The sequence below is a fragment of the Ambystoma mexicanum genome, chromosome 10, assembly GCF_040938575.1.
Source record: "Ambystoma mexicanum isolate Mex_15411 chromosome 10, UKY_AmexF1_1, whole genome shotgun sequence".
NCBI lineage: Eukaryota > Metazoa > Chordata > Amphibia > Caudata > Ambystomatidae > Ambystoma > Ambystoma mexicanum.
The window spans coordinates 850,841,032-850,864,425 of NC_090932.1; the positions used below are offsets into that span (position 1 = coordinate 850,841,032).

The 23,394-nt window shown below is 40.9% G+C and overlaps 1 long non-coding RNA gene across 1 annotated transcript in view; it reads left to right on the forward strand.

Annotated features, from left to right (window-relative positions):
* Positions 1-17,654, forward strand: part of LOC138491797 (uncharacterized) — a 63,100-nt gene extending 45,446 nt beyond the window's left edge. The window contains exons 2-3 of the long non-coding RNA XR_011276085.1: positions 11,883-11,939; positions 17,600-17,654. This is a non-coding gene — a long non-coding RNA (uncharacterized lncRNA). The remainder of the gene's footprint in view (positions 1-11,882; positions 11,940-17,599) is intronic.
* The last annotated feature ends 5,740 nt before the right edge of the window (positions 17,655-23,394 follow it).

A 23,394-nucleotide genomic window follows, 5' to 3' on the forward strand; every position in this document is an offset into this window, starting at 1 on the left:
ATACTTCAAACTTCAGGCTTCCCATTAACAACTCGATTAACCCAGGTCAAGGGAAATGTTATTGACTTCTGTCCACAAAAAGAGGACATTCTGCCTTAATACACATTGGTAACATGTAAAAGGAGTATATAGGGGGTGTGCCACCTCTGCCACCTGCAGGACAGTCAGCAACTGCATACTGGCAACATGAAAAGATAGTAACATGGTGAAAATCTTAAATGTTTATTAAAATAATATCTGCATTGTAATGCAAGCTTGGATCGACACAACTTGTTTACATTTTGTAGTCGTAAGCAATTTCTACCAAATTATGTCATACAAAATGTATATTGTGCATTAGAATAGGCGAGACATTTCGCAAACCCGTTACTCTCCCAAACTGGATCTCAGTGTGATCATTCAAGTGTCTATTTGTGTGCACTGATATCTAGATTACAGAAATATTGGTTTTTAGTAAGCTACCATGTTTTAATAAAACATTGGGGTCCACAAAGAAATTGCCATTGTTTTATTAGGAGTGATTCAACCCCTCCCTTTCTGTGTCATGAGACTAAGAAAACCACACATAGTCATAAAGAAGGGAAGGATCTAGAAATATATTTAAATGCATGCACACAGGGCATAAACACATATTACTATGGTACATGGGGAGAAGAACATTGATGATTTTTGGAACACATTGGAGATGGGAGCAGAGCTGATATTATTTGAAGGACTTACTCTATGCAGGTTGGTGACGAGCCCATTGACCGAAGGATGAACAGTCTATGTTTGTAAATTGGTTTCTAGATAGCCACCTGAATAGAGGGTTTGCTGTTGGAAGGATCACAGATTACCTGAGGCCCCAGCTGAGTACCAAAATAAGAAGCCATGTTTAAAAAGATAAATTAAATGCCAAATAAACCCCAAACTGTCAATACTGATTGTCCTGGGTAAACCTGGGGGGCGGGAAGTGTGGTGAGAATCCACGGGAATGCAACTTGAGAACAATAACACAATGCCAAGTGGTCTCCTATTTACATGGAACACAAAGTGAGAGTTTATTTCTTTAAATCCCTATCTATTTTGTACTGAGAAACAAAACTGAATGCATTTGGTGCCCGTTTAATGTAGAGTTACCTTTGTAAAATTGTACCATTTTAAAAAAGAATGTAGGGCTGAAGCTGGTGTAGTCTTTTTGGACCACAGTGTACGGACCACAGTGTACATCATGACACACTGTCGTCACAGAGAAATGATGCTTTAAAGCAGCTGGGGAGATCTAGTCCTAGAGTTGTGTGCAACAAAAATGAGCATAGGGAGTTTATTCTATTCAGTAAGAATTGTGCCAAGTGTTAAACCAATGCATTCCTGTATCTTGGATGCGCACGCAAACTCGTGTAATGCGGAAGGGCAGATTCTTAACATTATATGTGTTACTGGGGAATAATATACCTCCAAGCCAAACACCTGCAAGCTGAAAACTATACAGACGTCCATTAAAAACTGTGCATGAATGCAGATATTGGCAGTGGTATATGTACATGGATTCAAAATGGTGCACATACAAGTGAATTTAAAACTGCATTGCTCAATTCGAAGTCGCACACATACACGGGTATAGATTGAAAGTAACACCCTAATGCTTAGTGAAACACACACACACATTCCGAAAAACCTGCACTCGCGTATTTTGAGAATACCGTATAGATGTGGGTTCAGAACTGTGCAAGCAAATCCTTGAGAGCATTATTTCTAATTCAAACCTGCAGGTGCCAAGTTAAGTTGCATTGTCTACGTTAAAAGACCTTCACATAGCGCATACATTCACTACCTCCATGGTGGGAGTCGGTTGATTGTAAATGTTCAATTTCCTCTGATACCATACTTGTCTTTGCATCATGTTGGAACGCTTTCATGGAAGAAACTGGTATTTAGATTGAAACCGATGTAGAAAAGAAATGTTAAAGTGCCTAGTATATTTTAGTCGACATTAGAACTAATGCTTGTATGGACTGATAATAGTGAGATTCATATAGGCAGCTAATTTAATTTGTGGTTGATAATGCGGATGTGGGCATAGTATAAAAACAAAAATATTCATACACTCTACCACACCTGGTGTTTAGTAGTGCGGCAATAGTAGCAGTATTTATTTTTGTTATTGTTTACATCGTGGAATTAGCTTGAGAGCAGCTGAGCGCTGTACAGAGTGCTTGGGCTATGAGGAGAGGAGTGGGCATGTAACTCAAAAAAAGTTCAACATACGTTTATGGATCATCCATGCATTTGTATGGGAATAACATGTAAACCATGTTTTCCCATGAATGTGCATTATGTAAGGTTATCTTGACTGTTTACTTTGCCATACTATACTGCAACTGGGATGTGCTTCCAGAAATTTGTAATTTTGCTTAATTGCAGGATTTATGTGGAGTCCTTGAAATGATGGTGATGCTGTTTACTGCCATACTACACTGTAACTAGAATGTTTTTCCTAAAATGTTGTAATTTTTTCTGATAACATGGTTTATGTAGAGCTGTTGGTGTTACATTGGATGGAACGCCCCATTGTTGATATTCTACACTGTACCATTGTGGCAGGTGCAGTTTTAACTATGGAAATCTTTACTATCTGTGTGGAGTTGACCAGAATTGAGAACAATTCAGGGATATTATTTGTGTATATTGCTATCAGTGCTATTCTGCATCTATACTTTGTACAGGTGCTATTATGTACACAGATTTGAGATGACAACGTATAATGGATTTTATTTGTAGAAATGTGCATTATCTGTATTGAAGCTATGTAACTTGTAAAGGTGGTTAAGTCCCCATAGACCACCATATATTTATATTTGTACGGACATCTGTTTTGCTTTTCTGTGACGTATAGTTACCCTAGAAACCACTTACCAGATTGCACAGACCAAACGTTCTTGGACTCAGAGAGGCAATAAAACACACTTAGACCAATAGTAAGAGTATAATTGGCTCTTTACAGGCCCTTTATTCACATAGAATATAAACATGCACACAACTCTGTAAATGAATAGGCTTAGTTATACATAGACATATCCATAACTAAGGATCTCCAAGTTACATCACTGTTAGTGTAGTCGAAAAAGAAAACTTCATCTCGGCCACTATGGCACTATCCAGTCCCAAGGCAGTTGAGCAGAAAGACCACACATGCTAACAGGGTCTGGAGTGGAGCGTCCTTCCTCTCAGCGAGACTTCATCACCCGGGGTTCCAATTCCATTCTACTACCTCGATACCTCTTCTGTTATGGGGAGCAAATCCCCGCCCAACTCAGATTGCCACTCGTCCCCAGCCAAAGGACAGCCAGCAAGCATGAGGGTGGGGGCACAGAGCAGAAAAATCCAGTTAAGTGTGGAAATACCGAGCTTGTCTCCTTCACGCTCATTCTCAGCTCAGCACCCCTTATCACTGCACCTGCACAACTCCGACTCCTTTCGTGCATCCTTGATTGAACAATACGCCAACTATCCTTCATAATGAGATCATCTGCTTCCAAATATACAAATTGCAACTGTGGCAGAACTCAAGTCTGCTAATTGAGCTCATAGAAACGTAGACTTCCATTGCGGTTATGGAAATGAATGTACAAAATGGTTGTACAAAATGGTTGCGCACCGGCGCCATGTTTTTTAGCTAATTTTCACAAACGCATTACAACGTCATAAGGTACTTAAGATTCAGTGGCATCCTGCCAATGGCTAATCTTTTCGGGGAAATTATTAACACAATATAATTAATTGCTCTCCTGCTATCATTAATATTTTGGGATTTTTGCCTCCTCCTTTTTTGTTATCGTAATTTCCACGACGGAGGGTGCTGTGATGTCTCACACGATGAGGTCAAGGCGTCTTCTCACAAACAACATGTAATGTCATCCTAGGACGTCATTCAATTCCCGATCCTTGGTTAAGCAAACACCGTTTTTGGCACCCTCGACTTTTCTTCATATATAGTGGAGCTGTCATGTAGAGTTTCCCTATTTTTCTACTTAATTTGTACCACCTGGGCCCCTTAGAGGTTACATTGAGGTAAGTAACCACAGATGCTCCCTGTTTTTAGACCTTCATTTATTAGCTATTTCTTAAACGCTGATTTTACCAGAAAATACATTACATTTTTCAGAACCTCATCCCTTGGCCTTGTATTTGTGCCACATTATGCACATAACGAAAATACTGTGACTGAAGGTATGCCTTTTGGTTAGATATGCCTTTGATTTATCCTTGGCTTTCTGAAACTGAACTTTTGGTTGGACTATTTTGATTGTCTTTGTCTGATATGATTTCATTGTTTATCCACAGGCTATAGGTGTTTTGTTGTTCATTATTGGAGTGACTGTCCTGGCCATTTTGTAAGTCAGTTGAGAAGTCAATCTATCTATTTTTTTCATTTGTGTTACATTTTCTGATAGCTGATTTGATTTGAAGCATGTCAAGTGTGCTCAACCTAGAAAGAAAATCAGAAAGCAGAAAAAATGTCTATTACAAACAATGGGCCTGTTCATTGTACAATAAAGTCACTGATCGCAACACCCTCCTGCATTAGAGGAATAACGATCCTAAGGGACAATTTACCTTATGGCCAGTTCTTGCGTGTGCATAGCAACTACAGAGAACTGGAACAGTACAAAAGCATGCGAATGACCTACAAACAAGACTCCAAACTAGAGGTTACCCCAAAAATCTTATGAACACCAAAAAGAGAGCTTGTTGCACACCTAGAGAATCTCTACTTACACCGTAAGTGCATGACACAGAAAAAGAGCAAATGATGAGCTTTGTGACTACTCTTGGACCTACTAACAACAAATTAAAGGTACTCGTCAAGAAATGATGGTCTCTCGTACAACTGAGCCTTCCGGGAGAGCCCCTACCCAGAATGATCCTTAAATGTGCTAAAAACCTCAAAGATGCCCTTACTCGTGCCAGAATCCACAAGAACCAAAATATGGAACATGAGGGAGATCAGCATCCATGTGGCACATGTACTGTATGTAGACTGACAAAGAAGACTTCTTCCTTTATGTTTGGAGGATAAGGAGTGGCACATTAAACACTTCTCCAATTGTAAAACATCTAATATAGTTTACATAATGGAATGCCCCTGTGGACTAAGCTATGTGGGCCAGACTAGGCGGCAAGTAAATAAAAGAATTTGGGAGCATAGATCCTGCATCCGATGTAGAGCACATGCTGCTCCACTGGTCTCCCCCTACCTTGAGCAACAACATAGTCTGGATGATATGCTGTGGTGGGTAGTAGATAAAGTTTTCAACACCACCAATGCTACAAGTGCATTAAATCATGACCGATGGTTAAGTCACCCTTCCGCCTGGCATGTATGACCATATAGAGGTCCAGAGAAAGGAGCATAACACCTAACACTTTCAGGAACAAACAAAGCTCTTACTTTTTATGTTCGTATGTAATGATTTGTATGCCTTGGTTAAACACATAGCTGATATCGTCTAGATTTGTGTATTGAGTGCCTGTATATCATGCTGTTGTCTGCACATGTATATTAATGCACTACTAGATGCACTGTTCATGGTTGATTATGCTATTATGACTAAAGAAAAAGTTGAATAGTACATAGAAAATATTCTTCATGAAAAAATAAATGCTTTGAAAAGAAAACAAAAAACAGATTCACTAACCAAATAATAAAAGCTGTGTGAACTCAATCCAGTATTGCGCTCTTCTACTTTTCATGACGAGAATAATAGACAGAGAGATATTACTCTCATACTCTCAAATGAAAATATGACAAAATAAGAAATATTTACATGAATGTTTGTAAATACTTTATTATTTGTGAACACTTCTTTCTTTATTGAAAACCATATCCAACACCCTTTCTGTAAATAGTTGTAAGGAATTGGCAAAAGGCTTTTTTTAGTCTAGGCCTTTTTGTTTTTTACACAATGCCACAAGGACTGCCTTATTTTCTTTTGATGGTCGACGCTTGCTCTCATCTTAGATTCAGGTTTAGGTTGGGTGTTTTTCCACCCTGCATTTACAGTTTAATAAACACCCTTGAACTGTGATCACTTGAGACTGTCTTTCCTGTTGCCACTGTGAGTTCCTTACAGCTGGCATTGATGACAATCTGGGTCTGGCAATGAAGTAAACAAATGTCAGACAAGGGAAATTCAACCAGCAGGTTGTTTGGGGATAACAAGAAGACAAAAAGGACAGATACAAGTAATGCAGGGCACACCTTGTCAAATACACAGTTAGACACCAGAAGCAAAGCAGACGCAGCTCATTATATCACAGGTGGGTCAGCAATTGTACAGTGCTTACTTTTCAAATATGAAGCCAGTGGCCGGGAGCATTATTGCTGATATCATGTCAAAGATTTTTGTTAACATATTGGTCTTCTCACTAAGTGGGCATCCCACTTAAAAGTGGGATTTAACCCTTCTTGATATACAGTCCCAAACCGTAATTCAGGGGCAAGAAACAGGCTGTGGTTTAAGATTAAAACAGAAATGTAATTAAATATAGATGTTGAAGGTGCCCCCTTGCTTTATGTGAGGAAGTCTCCACAATCCAATATATGGAGATGAGAACTTATATACAATTAAAGTAAGCTTGCCTTAAAATAATTAATATATTTCTAAAAATGAACACTCGAAGAGAACATTGCCACTTATCGGCCAGTGTATTAAAGTATTCTGTTGAATTCAAACATTGCATTTCAAATGGGAGTTTGTAACAATATATTCAAACCCTTTAACTGGCATTGAAATTACCACATCTAAATAATTCAGTGTGCATGTGTGATTATGGGTTCATAGCATATGCAGGGTCTTTAAATACAGGCTATAATACATTTCATCTAATTCTACAGGTTTGTGTTAGGAAAACAATGCTATCAATTTAGAATGCACAGGATTTTGGTTCACCCACCCTACCTAGTAGAATGGTTTTGAGATGTTCTGGTGCAGGGATATGTACCCTTCCCCTTTCACTTCACAATCTGGGACACACTATGCAATGTCAAGAGTGAGGGGTGAATGAAATTACATTAGCGTTACTTTCTATGGGAGCGAAGTGACAAAATGAAGCTCCCTCTCATTCCCAAATTATTTTTCAATATCTATGGCTTTCACAGATCACACATTATTAAGCTATTATTCATCAGGATATGGTGCAGGCACCTACAAACCACAGCCCAGCTTTTATTAGATCTGTGAAAACCACAAGGATTCTGTTGATCTTAGCTATCATACACCACACGCTTCACTGACAGCTCTGTAAAATATTCAAATTTTTACACAGCACACACAGAAAAAGCATTTGGGTTCTTATTGAAATATAATCTCCCTCCGCTCTGATGCAATGTATTTTTATTTATTTATTGGATATTTGTAAGGTGCCTATACAACAAATGGTGTTTCAAGGCACCTCAAGACAAAAAGGGGGTGGAGGGACAAGCGAGAAAGATAACAATAATGGTCCTAATAGACCTTGTGACATCCGGATCATGATGCAAGTGCAGTAACAAGAAGTACAAGGGAGGGGGTGCCAGTTTTCACAAAATGCAAAGGTGGGAAGGGGAGTGTAGGGCAAGAGGAGAGCGTGCAAGTCAAAGGAAGGTGGGGGGGCAATTGGGCCACAGGGGCTATGCAAGTGCTAAGGGGGTGCCAGGTGGGCAAGTGTCAGGAATTACATGGGGGGCCAGGGGGTGAGGGGGGTGCCAGGTGGGCAAGTGTCAGGAATTACATGGGGGGCCAGGGGGTGAGGGTCCATATGCTAGGTATGAGGAAGGGTGTGGATTGGGTGGGCGGCCGGTACTCTGTAGAATTCAGAAGAAAACCAGGCAGTCAGTCACTGTGGCAGACAGGGGTGTTGGCAGGCAGGGGAGTGGGAGAGGGAAGGTAGAAGAGAGGGTCTTGAGGAGCTTACGGAACAGAAGGAGATCTAGCTCAAGCCTTAGAGGGGCGGGGGCGACCACTCCAAAGGGACCACTTCAAAGGGACCATTCCAAAGGGAGGCTCCTGCAGAGAAGAGAAATCTTCCCCCCACTCTTTGCTTAGAGAAGCGTCTGATCTGCAGAGAGTTTGTGCTAGAAGACCGAAGGGCTCAAGCAGAGAGCTATTTAGGGAGACCCAGTTGGATGTAGCAGGGTCACGGGCCCCAGAAAGCCTGATGCAGAGGGCCTTGAAATTTATCATAGCAACAACCGGGAGACAATGGAGAGATTGTAGGGCTGGAGAGATGCGGTCCTTGAGCTTGAGGCCAAGGATAAATCCTATTCTGGATTAGTTGAACGTGGCAAAGGGAGGATAAAAGACGATTGAGGAAAAGGCTGTTGAAGGAGAGGACCAGAGCTCTGGAGACATTGCGTTTCTAGGGGAAGGTGAGGAAAGGGAGAATGCCTCTGAGTAGGTGCAGCTGATAGTCGACCTTCTTGGAAAGGTGCGCAATGTGAGCAGAGAAGGAGAGTGAGGAGTCAAAGATGACACCAAGGTTGTTTTGCCTCACAAGAGGGTGAGGGGAGGGGACCCATAGAGGGTGCCCACAGGGTAAGAGGGAAGGAGGGAGCTGGGTTACCAATGAGAAGGATCTAAGTCTTAATGGCAGTAAGGCAGAGATCATTGGCAGCACACCATGCCTGAATGGCAGTCCGGGATGAGTGGGGAAGCAGTGGGGGAAGCTTGAAGGAGAGATGTGTGTCATCTGCATAACACTGGAAGTGAGTAGAGAAGGAGGAGATCAGTTGGACCAGAGGGGCAAGGTAGATGTTGAAGAGCCAAAATGAGAGGATAGAGCCTTGAGGGATGCCACAGGTGGAGAGTGATGGGGAGAGAAAAGGGCCCAATTGAACATGGGGAGGTGAGTCAGAGAGGAATTAGGTCATGCAGTCCAGTGCCAGGCCCATGAGGCCAAGGGTGTCATGGTGTCGATTTGTCAGGGTGGCATGATTGACCATGTCGAATGTAGAGGAAAGATCTAGAAGGATAAGAATGGATGGAGAGTTGGAATCGAGATTTGAGAGCAATTCCATCATGGGTAGGAGAGCAGTTTCTGTGCCTCTGGCTGCTCTGAAGCCGACTTGTGGTTGTGAAGACAGCCAACTGATTCAGTTTGTTGGCCCAGTTGGGAGATGACCAGCTTCTCCAGGAGTTTGCCCAAGAAGGGGGTAATAGAAATAGGGCAGTAGTTAGCTGGGCAGGAGGATGAAAGTAGGATACCTCAAAACTAGCAAACTACAATATCCTATTCTTTCTCTGTGAATAACATGCTCTGTGTGCTGTGATGAATCTAGTGATATCATCACTGAGACCACACTTTGGGCCCCCTCTCATGTCACCAGGGGAAGGCAGCTGCAAACTGATCCTGACCCTGGGGGTGGTATTATGTGGGAGGATCACACGGGCGAGACACATGCTGAGGGAAATTGCTGAATTCTTCCATTCATGAGCCCCTGTTCCCCCTGGAACATTGATGGCCTATTGTGAAATTGAACAAATTGGTGAAACTATTATACACGCCATTATGGACTTCATAATGCATATGGTACTAGGATGAGGAAGAGGGATTCAGAGTTAATGAAGATCAGAACTGTTTTGGAACAGAATGAGCGGTCTAGTTGTTGTAGTGTAAAACAGCTGAGCAGGACATTTAAAACCCAGGATAAGCTACAGCTGGGAGAAGAAACCGAAGGAGTAATAGAGGCAGTTGCATGTCGGAACGCAGAGTTTTCTGTGAAAGTAGGAGCACCAGCTGAAGCGTATGTGGGAGAAGGCGTGCGACAGTGCAGAGAGAGCATAGCAATAAGCAGCATGTGGAAAGCTACTGTAGGAAATCCCAGCTGCATGGGAGACAAGCTCCCAACATGACTCCCTGTTCTTGAGAAGAATTGGCCCAAGGAGTTGGCAGAGCTCCAATGAAGAGCCGTGCAGACTGCTACACTTAAGCGGGAGCTGGCAGCTAAAAGCAGCAGAAAGCCAAAGATCCACAGCAGAAGCAGCAGAGATGCCACAGAAGATCAGTGAGTTGGCCTGATACAAAAGCTGACCCTTGGGGTGCTCTGAACAGGACATTGGGCCGTACCCAATAGATTTGAATACAAACATATAAAGTGCAGAAGCAGCAAGGGTGCATTTTCCCTTTCAAGGGATACCTATCTGGGGAATCCTGTAACCCACATTGCCAACAGTGAAGAGGTTGTGAACAAGAAGTTGTAAGGAGGCAAACTGGGTGCAATGTTTCTTTTTTCAGGATACCAGTTTGGGGGAACCTGTAACCCACATTGGCAAGAATCAAGAATCTTTAAAAAGAGGCAATCAGTGTTCAGCCCTCCTCACAAGTGATACTGGTGGGGAGAACTCTGGAACACATATTGCAATTGAAACTACTTGTAGCTGTAGGAGCTTTTCTTCATGGCAGGAGAGTGAACCAAGAAATGGACCATTAGTAGGTACTCCCGGTAGACCAGCATACCATGAAAGATGTTTTTAAGCAGTGTTGTAGTAGTAATGAAGTGTGGTGAAAAGAAGTTATTAACTTTATCATTTTGAAAAACGGTTGCACCATCAAAGGTAGTTGTGCTATCCTGACAAAAGTTTTACAATTGAAGAATAACTGTAATGTGCTAAGAATTGGTTTGAACCACAGAGAAAACAATAGCTTTGGTTGATGAACTTGTGTTTTGTAAGAAAGACCTTTGTTCTCATCAAGCAGGATACTGTGTAAGATAACAAGTGTTTGATTTTTGATCCAGAGTTTATGAAATAGACATTTACATCATTAAGTGGAGGAACACAGCTGAAGGAAAAACATTTTTTGTAATGAACAGAACCAAACTTTATTGAATCAGAACTTTGTTAAGGATATTCCTGAATTGATCCAGGGGGAAAGGGAGTTCAACCATGGTCACAAGAAGTACCTGCTAGGACCTATGAGTTTGAACTTTAATTCTGTTTTGTGGAACTAAATGTAGTGAAACATTCCTTGTTGGATTTATAGGGTCAGTAATGTGTTGGACAGTAGGTTTTCTTTCCTTAGTTTAGTTTGGTAGGTAGGGATATCCTTGTTAGGATAGGGAAAGATGGACGTTTCTCACCCCTTTTTAATTTTAATAAAACGCAAACTTTGAGGAAACTATGCCTTGTGTCGGTCTCGAATTCCTGACCCATCACTTTGCATATAGTGGTGTTTTCTACAAAACATCAACTCACATTGGTTTTAACTATAATAGGAAGCACTGTTAAATTTTACACAACAATATCAAGGTTTTTTATTTGAAATTAGCGTTCCTAGTGGAAATGACCCACCTAAATCCTGCTTTCCTGATGGACTTATGATTCTTGAGATTTTAAATACTTTTGGGGAGTTTTCATGCTCACTTTGAAATATTCTTTAAACTGTTGTCAAAATGTGCCCTCAAGAGTTTTCAAAAGAACTCGCAGTCAGGCTCTCCTCCCCTTTGAAAGCAAGTCTGTTCAAGTTAATGTTCTCCTCACTGATAATGCTCCGCTCACCACTCATCTAATTGGATCTGGTGGTATCCCTTCTGTGTTGCTTTTGATTCCAGAGTCTGCTCAGAATCCTTTTACCTGGATGTTCCTGGTTTTAATAATGTGTGATATTCTCACACTTAGGTCACCTGCTTAGGTGACCATTTGGTCACATCTTTTCACTGGCTTACACAATATTTAAACACTCCCATAGAATACACACCCCCATTTTGTATTGGTTTACCATCATTTCTATATTTAGACATGAGCAAAGGTGGGAACTGTTTCACTCTTACACTTCTGGATACAAGATTGTTTGTATTCCATAATACCTTGTAACAACTTATCATGGTGATGATATGTATTTCTGGATTTTTATTTTTATTTTAGATGGACGTCTGCCTATGTGGAATGATGAATGACTATCAGATCTGTATTCACAAAAAGGTATGAATATTAAATTTGGTAATTATTAAAATCCTATACAATTTGGAAGTGGCGTCATATGACAGAAGACTTTCTCACAGCTTTAATATGCATGTTTCAGCTTGTTATTGCAATTATTGTGATTTTATACGAATTTTGTTTTGTGTTTTAACATGCAACAGAAAAATGTTGTGTAATTTTAAATGTACTTGGATGTCCAGGCCTGTCCTCAACTAGCGACACACCTAGATCTGCTGTCAAAGACTCATTGTTTGAATATCCATTAGGCCAACCATCTTGTTGGCTTATTGCCTCAAGTAATTTCAAAGTTGGCACAATATGTGCAATAACATTTGTTTGAAGCTCTGCACTAGGAGAATACTGTGGGTGTTTATGGGGCTGAACTGATGGTTGTTAACAAGGACATCATTAGATTTGGCTTGGAGCAATTGTATTTAATGTATTTTCAAGTATTTATCTTTAACCAGGCTCTTTTGGGAGGGCCCTCACCCAGGTTGCCTTTTATTGGTGGGTTTTAATGCATTTTTAATGATTAAACCACACAATAAATGTTTCTATTCCAAAAGGCCCCTGCCAGTCTCATGGGAACATAGGCCACTCCCATTGGAATATTTAAGGAGGGCAGAAGTGAAGTTTTATCATTTGGTCAGTACAGCAAGAGGACGACAAAACAAGATGGCCAAAGCCATCACAATACCTCTATTGTTTTTGTTTGTGAAATGGTTATTTACTTCTATTTTATTGGCAAAATGTACGCCATTCTGATTAAATATTCTTTATACTGCATTCCTTTTTGTTCAACATAACGTGAATAAGAATCACATCACAATTTAAACTATCAATAAAATGGATTGATTTTAAACCCATACCAGCATTTTGATTTATAGTTTTAAGGTGAATACATAGACTGTTTTTGTTGTCAACCAAGTGTAGTTTGGTGGCAGATTCCACAGGCTCCAAACCTTGAATTGTGTGCTCTGTGCTTTCACTTTAAATCCTCAAGCACTGCAGACAATGGTGAAGGCGAGACTACACATAACAGCGCGTTGAATGGCGACCAAGTGCAGTTTGGTGGGATCTATGTGATTATTGCGACCTCCATAATTACGACAGCCGAAAATGCTGACTTTAAAAATAAATTTAAACCCCCTTTACACCACATACATATGCAGGGGAGACCCCCCCACAACCCACCCAAATTACCATTATATTATATACCCCCCACATATACATATGGTGTAAGGGGGTATATAAAAAAAAGAAAGTCTGCGTTTTCGGCCGTCGTAATTGTGAGGGCGACATTTTGGGCCATTGTCATTTGGTGGCAGTTGGGACTATTGATTTGGTGAGTTGCCTGCTTTATTCTTGTCGGTGTCCTGTCAATTGGTCGACTGCAATTTGGTCGACTGCAATTTGGTCGACACCATTTGGTCGAATGCCAAATGGTCGAATTTTTTTTTTTTTATTTATATATTTTTTTGTGGGTTTTCCCCCCAAAAAAAACAAAAAAGGGGTCAAAAAAAAAAATAATAATTCGACCATTTGGCATTCGACCAAATGGTGTTGACCAATTGTCCTGTCGACCAAATGTTTTCGACCAATTGACTGGTAACCATTCTTGTCTTCTCTACTGCATTTTGTACTTGCTTTTCAGAGTGACACTTGGGATACTCACACCATGCACTTTTGGTAAACAAAATCAAAAACAACTATCTTATCATGTATTATCTGCGCAGCCATCTGCCCCAGCCTCCCCCAGCTGAGATCGCTGAACTTATTTCTCAGGGATTTCGTTCTGATGATGAAATTCCATCTGCTCAACCCTGCTGTTCTCCCTCCTTTATTACTAAGCAGGCACTAAATCGCACTACTACCTCCTGGAAAAATTACAGACTTTTTTTAACAAGGATTTCGAGGGACCAAGCGAGGAAGCCGTTGATGCAGAGGTGGATTTGATAGCTTAATGCGCCAACTCTATGACCTCTTCTGTTGTCTCCTCTTCGTCAAAAATTCTTCCTCCAAATACTCCATTGCTGCATTATTGGGTCCTGGGATCAGAGAGGACATTTTGTCTACGGGTCCTTCCTTAAATTCCTCTTCAAATGGTAGCATGGTTATCAAATGCTGGTATGGTTAATCCGTCAGTTTCAGCAAGGATTCTCCGTCTGTATTTTTAGGTCAACTCCTGAAAGGATCTGCACAGTCCCAGTGATGTATTGAAGTGGAGGATTACTTGACATGTCCTCACCTTACACACGCTCCCAAAGTAGTTTCTAACTTGGTGTCCTCTTCAATTAGCATGCTTTCTTTTTTTGTAAACTCGTTGGTTACACTCTATGATAATATAAGGGAAGCGTTAAGAGATCAAAAATTAGTACTGCCTGGAATAAACTCTAAAATTAATTGTATGGAAAGATTGCTTGTCTTCAAATCGAGGTTGAATTCTCCTACTTTTAACCTTAGTTCCCCAGTCTCCACCAAAGATCTTGTTTTGGAGTCGTTGCAATCAACAAAAGAGCTGGTCACCTCTGGTACAGAATGATGAGTCTCAACCAATGCAAATATTTTGAAAACTCAACTAGTGGATCTGGCATCCAACTCTCGAGTTCAGTCAGAAACAAAGTCAGTTTCTCATGAGGCTCCATCTCGAAAAAAGAAATCTTCAAATTGCCATCATCAGAAGAGGAAGCCAAAGGAGACTCGGAAACATGTGAGGTCAGAGGACTTAAATAACCAACAGGTCAAATAGCAGGAGGGTAGTAAGGTCGGGTCCTCCAGTGAAAACATTTCGCAGTCTATCTCTGTAAGGAAGGTAAACTTGAAAAAAAGCAATCGGAAAATAAAGTGAAAGCCAACTGTGACACTGGCACCTAGTTACTACTCAAGGAAGGTGATATTAAGCATTACCTCACGGGAAGGACCTGACTCAGTACTAAATAGCGATGTATGGAGGATGTTGTTTTGGTGTAGCTCAACTGTATGTTAAACAAAACTGTACCTTGGTCACCTGTTTTATCCTACACAAATAAGCAATGCTTCACCGCTGGCTCCACTCATTCTTTAGGGTCTTCTGCCCTAAAAGGAACTTTGGCTGTGAGCAAGAACAACTGAAACCATTTTCTATCACCTCATGTTGCCTTGCCTTGGAGTTCATTTTGCATTCAGTGGTTAAGCCTTTTCTGTATCAAGGCAACATTCTTGCTCTTTTTCACATTATTTTTTTGGCTCCAAACAATCCACTCGAGTTGCATTGACCCGGTCCACATTGTGGAGGACATGCGAACAGACATGGTCTTGATTTTCCAGAAGTCCAAAATGCTTGTTGATAGGATTTTGAATGAACCATCGATTTCCAATCTCTAAACACCTATTTTGATTAGTAGATCATTTTTGGCTACCATGTCCAGGCAATCAAACCTTAAGGAATGATTGCTGCTCCCTGCTGTGATGCAAACTGCACAATCAATAATCAATAGACCCTCAGGGTTATTTAGAGTGCCCTCCATTGAAGTCCTCACATGGAGTCCAATGGAATATTCCCACCTGTTAAAGGAAAATCTAGACACTCATATTTATTGATTCTGTTAGCATTATTATGCTTTAGGAAGTGTGAGAAACCAAAGGTTGTCTCGCCTACTAGTCCTTGGGGATCTCTATCAGGTGGCCAAAGGCGCCAGGACTGAGTCCAGCCAGGGCCCCTGTGTTTATGGGTCCCAAAGGGACATAAGTGAGTCAAGTGACCCATTGCCTCCATCACTAGATGGTGTGGTTTTTGTGTTCTGGGGCCTGTGGCCATGACACTGTGTTTAATTATATTAGAGAAAAGTTTCCAAGCATTTCCAACCAAAGGGCAGGGTTCTTTTTTATAAGTGTGCGTTAGTTATTCCATCAGTGCCACAAGCCCTAGAGTTGTTAACTTTTCAATTATATATTCTGTCATCTCTTCATCCAGATCATATTCCCAAATGCAATCCTCCTTCACACCACTCTCATTGCAACCCCTTTAATTCTTAACCTCCTGCCAAAACATAGCACTAAAGAACTGTAAAGAGACATTTTCTGATATCGTGGATTGTTCTTTAATCTGTGCTTCTTGTCTAAAATTTAATTTACCCCATAATGCTCTTATATGTTTTAACAATATCTACCAATATTTTTTTTTCACTACCTACTCATTATTATACCCATGGCTTAAACTCAAGACGTCATTAAAATTCATGACGTCACGTGACCCCAGCACGTGAGTACGTCGCATGATCACTTTTTCATTTGAACTCTATGACCAGCTGAACCGCTAGCTTATGACTTGCTTACCTCTTAGAGCTTCCTACTTGCCTTGTTATGTTTATTTGACATTATGATTTCAGGCTGCGCATGCGCGCAGGGTTATGTCATTTTGTTTAGCGTTTTTCTGCCTGTGTAAGATCCTTCAGTATTGACATCTCCATTCAGGCCTTATTTGAGCACTTTTTCTAGCCATTTTACATCGCATTGGAGAGATGTTGTACGTTCTTTTACTCGCGGCCTCGCAACGTTTTTTCTTTAACTAGCGACATCACGCTACGCATGTGCGCAATTACGTGACACTCTATTTATATTTCTTCCACTAGTAACAGAAGACCTTCCAGTATTGACATCTCCATTTGGGCCTGATTGGGGCCCCCTCTCTAGCCATTGACCTCACTTTTCTAGAGATGTTGTACGTTATTTCACTCGCGGCCTCACCGCGTTTTTTCTTTAACTAGTGACGTCATGATGCGCATGCGCGCAATGACGTCACTCTATCTATTTATATTTTCTCCATTGGAAACTCACAAATGCGTGTTTACATCATCAGTACTGGCCACTATTTAAAGCGGCCATTTTAAACATCCTATCATCATCCAGATTCCATCCTATCATCATCCAGATTCCATCCTTGGAAGGGATCCGGTGGATGCTCCTGATTTACTTTGTTTGTGACGTTGACATAGTAAGTCCTCTTAACAAAAATGTTTTTGCTTCCTTGATCACAGGACTTTACTCAACTTGATAATCAGGATAACTTTTATCCTGTGGTTTTGTTCCTTTATTAACGTCATGGAACACTTAACTGCACCATCATTGTTCAAAGCTTAATGGTACAACTAAACACTCCCCAAAGGGACCGTGGACTACAGTTTTATAATTTCTCTCAAATTAACCACTATAAGTAAGTCCCCTTTAACTTAACTTTTAAATATCGGGATTTTCAGTATCTATGATCAATTAGATGCAACATCTTCCATTTTTAACATAGGTGTGTTGAAGTAGTTCAAAAGATCTGTTCCGTCTTGATCCTCTAAACCGCAAAAAATCTTTGAACATAGCAACGCTTAGCAAACCGTTACCACGATTGATGGTAAGCCTTCAAAACCTTTTTGAACACAGCATTCTGATTGTAGGCATGAGGATGCTAGTCTTATGGGTAGAATCAAACTACATAGGGCTTTGTCTGAAAGCAAACTCAGCTAGGAGGAGGGATTACCACGTAAAAACTTGAATGTAAGATTGTGAATATATGTACATACTATGAGGTTGACTCTATGATGTTATATTATACTGTGAATTAACATGCTGTATGCGATTTTGTTTTGAATTTTTTTTAAACATTAATGCTTATTATTTAATATTCTTTCCAGATATTGTTTGAACATTATTCATATGCCCCTGAAGAAGAGATTGTCTCGAAACACGTTGGGCAACAAAAATAAATGTTTCACAAGGATACTAATTGTCAGTGTATCTGATATGCATCTATATATGTAAATATTGTTCTTTGATATGAATATTATAATGGAAAACTACATTGAAACAAACGCGCAAAATTCAACTAAATCTCTTGGACTCAAAATATTTTGAGCTCTCTGACAGTGTGCAGGGGACGGGAGTTCTCCAACTGGGAATTTATTTGTTTTCTGAGGGTCCATTCCTTTCCAGTTATTTATCCTTGGGATATGCATCGAATTGTGCATGCTCTTTGTCCTTTCTAAAGTTAATGTAAAAAGACCAACTTTCACCAGGACTTCCCACCATGAATTTTGGCGATGACCACTGATCTTTACACAATTCTGTGACCTGTAGATCTTCTTGATCTCCTCCCTCACAATCTGGCTATGAGCCTACGGTAACCTTAAGGGTCTAAGTCCAATTGATTCACTTAGGGTTGTATAAGAGGTGATTGCTGGGGAGTGGTGGGGACCTTTGATACTTCCCAGTAGCTCAAAGAATGCATCAGAGAAATGATTTATGAAATCTAGCAAGGTGTCCCTTTAAACTGTAACCATTATGGAAGCCATAAGCAGTTGGTTAAAATTCTCCTTTGACAAGTTCAGCCCATTAATATGATAGATCTTATCTTTTTGTAGAGAATGCCATTGGGCCAGAGGCGTATTACCAGTGCAAGGCAAAAACGCAATGACCTGATCCCCAACGTCATACCTTTCCACGTCATTCTGTCCTCATTGCGCCAAAATGGACCCATTATAATCTATTTAATAATCTATCTGGACCCCCCACTCATGCACACACAACTTTCACATGCACTCACACACCTATATCTCCTGCACATTCACATGAGTGCTTACACACAGTAGCCAGGTCCCTCTCAAATCTAGCTCCTCACAAAGAAATAAGAAGTCCCTCCACTGTGCTTCACCAGTAAGATGTCAAGAGGAAAATCTGAGATTCATCACCAGGGCATGCACTTTTGTGGCAAGCCTCGGCATGGAATCAATTGCTCTCCTTGACTTTCTCTGGGCGGTACTCACTCACACCATTCTGTAACTGCAGGCACAGCAGCCCTGCAGGCCTCCTGTTTTGGGCGGGGAACTTTGAAAGGTGGGGTTCCTGAAAGGCCACTGTGCCTGGAGGTGCATGCTGCTGACTGAGCCTCCAAAGTCGCCCCCCAACTCCTACGCCACTAACAACCTCAGATGAGGGTGTATGTGATGTGATCTGAAGTTCTCCACACTTGAATAAACTTCTCAGCCCATCCACAATGGTTAGTAGTGCCCTGCCCTATTGTCCAAGAATGATGGTTGCCAATGGCTTTACTGGCCTCCAGAAATGTGGTCACATGTGAATGATTCTAGCGTATTGATAGTTCGGTCTCATAGAGGACAGGCCATTTGTATTTGGTATAGGGGTAGCTGTAGCAGTACATTTCCTCAGTACAGATCGTACGTTCAGGGAGTTAAGTTAGTTGAAGATGCTTTTCCTCCCAATGTAAAGCCTTTTATTTACAGTGAAGGGCATAGGTAGATGTGCTATTCTCAGAAGGAAGGACCTTTTGATCATAGTTCTGGGCAGAGGCACAGTTGTCCAGATGTGGAATCTCTTGCTTATATACCAGGTAGTGGGAGTTGCACTATTCTCCATATGTTGGCTACTATGCTCAATTTTATGAATATTAGGAACAACACTGTTTGCTAGAGGTGTAGTCCCTTGTTCATCAGGGTGGGTAATGATGGCTGCACAGCTGTGTATTCTGGAGAGCTGCTCGAGTCGTGGGGCATTGCAAAGGTATAGATCACATACTTCATTTTAATTATTATTTGCTAGGAATAATTCTGACCGCAACAAAAGATATGGAACTGCTATCCTACACTTTCTCAGTGTTCTCAATTGTGGAATTAGTAACACAAGTGTAGTTTATCCTGCAATTTGTAACTGTATGCACTGCCTTATGAACACATGACTTGAAGTTGTTGCATACATGTTTCTGGTCATTATGTTTGTTGGGGCTTCAAAAGAAATCATAATATTGAAAGAAAAGATTCAAGGGAATGAATATTCTATTTGATGAAAACTATCACGTATTATGTTATTATATGTAAGAGAATACATAATTATCTTTAAAGTACATAGTTCATGATTCCCACCTCTCAGCTTTTTCCATTTGGGTAATTGCTGCTAATCAGTCTTCCAGTGTAGGCACCTTCTGATCCAATGTTTATCTCATGTTCGCACCTTTGTTCTTTTTACATTTTCCTATAGCTCTTGTACATGTCCCTTCCTTTCTGACTTCAATTTCATTTTCTCTGTATGGTCTTAAAATACATGCCAGGATCAGTTACCCCTAATCTTTCTTTTCCATGAACCATCTGCGTTCCTCACTCTGCATTCCGCTTTCTGAAGCACTACTTGTATCCCCCCTAGGCCCATCTTCTGTTTCAGAGTACTACCCTTGACTCACTATGGTAAATGCTTAACTCAAGAGCTGTAGTCTAGAGTTCAATCACATTATTACTTAAAGGGGTTGTCAGGTTGTGCAGAATTCGAATCACTGCTAGCTTCCTAACACAGTTCCTCTTTCTCTCACTGAAGAGTTGGAAGGATCTGGGATTGAGGTCACTGTGTAATATTTCAGCCTCTGATCTGATAGTTGTAGACTTACAAAATTGGGTACTCCCTATTTTTTATTTTTGGGGGGTCGATCTTGAATGAAAGGGAGAATGTTAGAACAACAGAACTGAAACCTCAAGATCAACTATCCCTCTCTAATGTCCCCAAGTGTGCAACAGAACAGACAGTTGTATCTACTTTCTAATTCTGTAGATGGAACGACTCTCTCCAAAAGAAAACTATTTTATATATAAAACTTCACAGTATTCACAATTTTATTCAATTAATCATTTTTTAAAAACACATACAAATCATGTGATCACTTATGTCGTAAACATAGAACATAAAACAAAACCCATTCAATTGTGTCATTTTGTATAGACGAGTTCTCACATACATCACTCATTTTACATAAATTCAAAAAGATCTTTCTAGAAAGGAAACGCCTTTTCTGGGGAACAACAAGTGACCTTCATCTTCTTAGTTGAATTAATATGAGCGAGGTGGGGTAATTTACATTCATTCCTGCCCTCACTACGCTTGATACTCTGTTGTTTTGTAGATGGTCACATATGATACAGTTGTGGAAACAGTGTTGCAGTATTCCGTGTGAGGTCTAGGAAACTGGATGCTTACTTTTAAGTCGACATATGTTTCGGCCTTTGTAGGATGTACTGCACTGTCTGAAGTGCTGTCAGACTGATGTGTATTCAGGCCATCTTCAGGACAAACATTTTTCTATGAGAATTCAATTCATTCCCCATTTAGACAGTCTTTAATTTCAATCTGGTGCCACAAAAACGCCAAATAGTGGACTTGATATATATATTCAGTGAAAAAGTTAAAGGGACGTTATGGTTAAGTTGCGCTACTAAAAACCTATGAAATTCAGTGAAAAAACTTTGTTAAAGGGACGTTATGGTTCCAAGTAAAACCGAAAAACCCTTGAAATTCGCCAGTTATGGTAAGCTAAGCAACCATAACTCGCACCACCACCGTGCACTGCTAAGACTAACACCCAGGACATCAAAGATGACATCACAGATGTCATTGATTACATCGTAAATAAACGAAAATGATGTGTCCTGAACAACAGTACAACTGTTCGTAGTGTTCGCTAGCAACATGAAACTGTACTAAACACACGCGGTGTGCTGAATTTTTCGTAAACAAACAAAAATTAAACACACTATACCTGTCCGGTACTGTTCGCTAGCAAGTTCAAACTGTTCTAAGAACGCTATTGGTGTCCTGAAATGTTCGTACGTAAACGAAATTACACGTGTCCTGAAGAACACTATATCTGTCCTTACTGTTCGCTACCAAGTTTAAACTGTTCTAAGAACACACGCATGTGACGCACTTTTAATTACTTCAGAACCCGAACAGTGTCCGTAGGACATCAATGCGCATGAGCTAACCAATCTCCGTGCACTTGGTGTCATGCGGACAGGCGCTTCCTTCGCGGACTAGTTCCGCGCCCACGCTCATCGTGTGTCCTGAAATGCGGACACTGTTCGTGTCCCCGAACAATTTAAAAGTACATTTTCAGTTAATCCATAATATTTTTCAATAAAATCTCACCATGGCACAAGTCCCACATAGCAATCTTGAGTTTCTATATACCTTTTGAAACTTTCCAATCCTTTTTTTGTGTTCGATCTGTCCGCGGACAGTGCGCATGTCCGCGAACCGCGCACAAGCACCCCTATAAAAGACCACGCCCAAGAGCTTATTCCCATTGTGTTTCTGGCTATTCTTCAGAACACAGTGATTTTTGCTGCCACCTGCAGACTACACCATCATCGAGATGGCATCCTTGGCTACTGAACTGCCACTTGGTGCTGCACCTGCTTCAGCACCACCCCCACCCCCTCCACCACCACCTCCACCACCTCCCCAAGGGCCTGAAGAGGGGAACAGGAGTGAGGATGTGGAGGAGGAAGAAGAGGATGATGAGAATGAGGTAGAGGAAAACCCTACTACCCGCACTAGGCGTGAGTCTTGGATGTGGCGGTTATTTACCATTCATGGTAATGTTCCTAAGGCTCCTGTGAACCGTGTTACCTGCAATGAGTGCAAAATGATACTCAGTCGCGGGAAGCACGGTAAGTCCAGCTTTGGGCCCACTACTATGAAGCGACACCTAAGGTCATTTCACTCTGGGGCTATTCGCAGGGTTGTACCTTGCGAAGAACATAGCAGGTTGATTTCCTCTACTTCATCCTCTGTTTCTGATCCTGTCACCACAAGGACCACCTCTGTGGGACAGCGTCTTCCTCAAGCTGCCTCACAGGCCGTACAGAATGCTGATGACCCTTACTTTTCGAGGGTCACAGTTGTATGTATGTACTGTGACACAGTATTCTGCAGGGGGGAGCGACTTCGGAGTGCTTTTGAGACCATCGTCTCCGAGCACGAGAAGACCTGCTCACTACCCAAATAAAACCCACTCTACATCTTCCTCTCTCAGCTCGCCCTTTCTTATCCCTGTGGTTGGTGTCCCCCCCTTTACCCTCTTTTACCCTCCTCTCCTAGTGTGTCGTGTCTGAAAAACCAAAAAAAATACAAAATTACAAAAATAAAAAAAAAATAAGGCTCTTTTCAGAGCCGCCTTTCCCAGTTAAAAAATAGAAGTGAAAATAAATGAAGCAGGGCTCTTTGTATTTTTTAGAAGTCCGCGGACAGTTCGCGAACATTAAAAAAATTGGGTTGCTACTCCATCACAAACATTGTAATTTTCTCTGGAAAGAAGAGGTGGCTCTAAAAAGAGCCTTTGGGTGGTGTTTGTAAGTCAAAAATTGTAAATGCTTAACATCTACTTCAAAATCGTTGTTGTAATTCCAAAAAAGGTCGCAATGCATTTTGTACATTTCTCAGAAAAATCTGATTGCCAGCATAAATAAGATGGACTCCATCTCTGCGAAAAATGAATGTACTACAAAACATAATATTTTCATTTTGAAAAGAAGACATGCCAAAATCTCTTAGAAAGGCACAAACAGCATTATTAACATTGCGCCTTGCTTTTTCCATTTGTGGACCAAATGAAGAAGAACGAAGCAACATTTGTCTCTGCGCAATCCGTGAA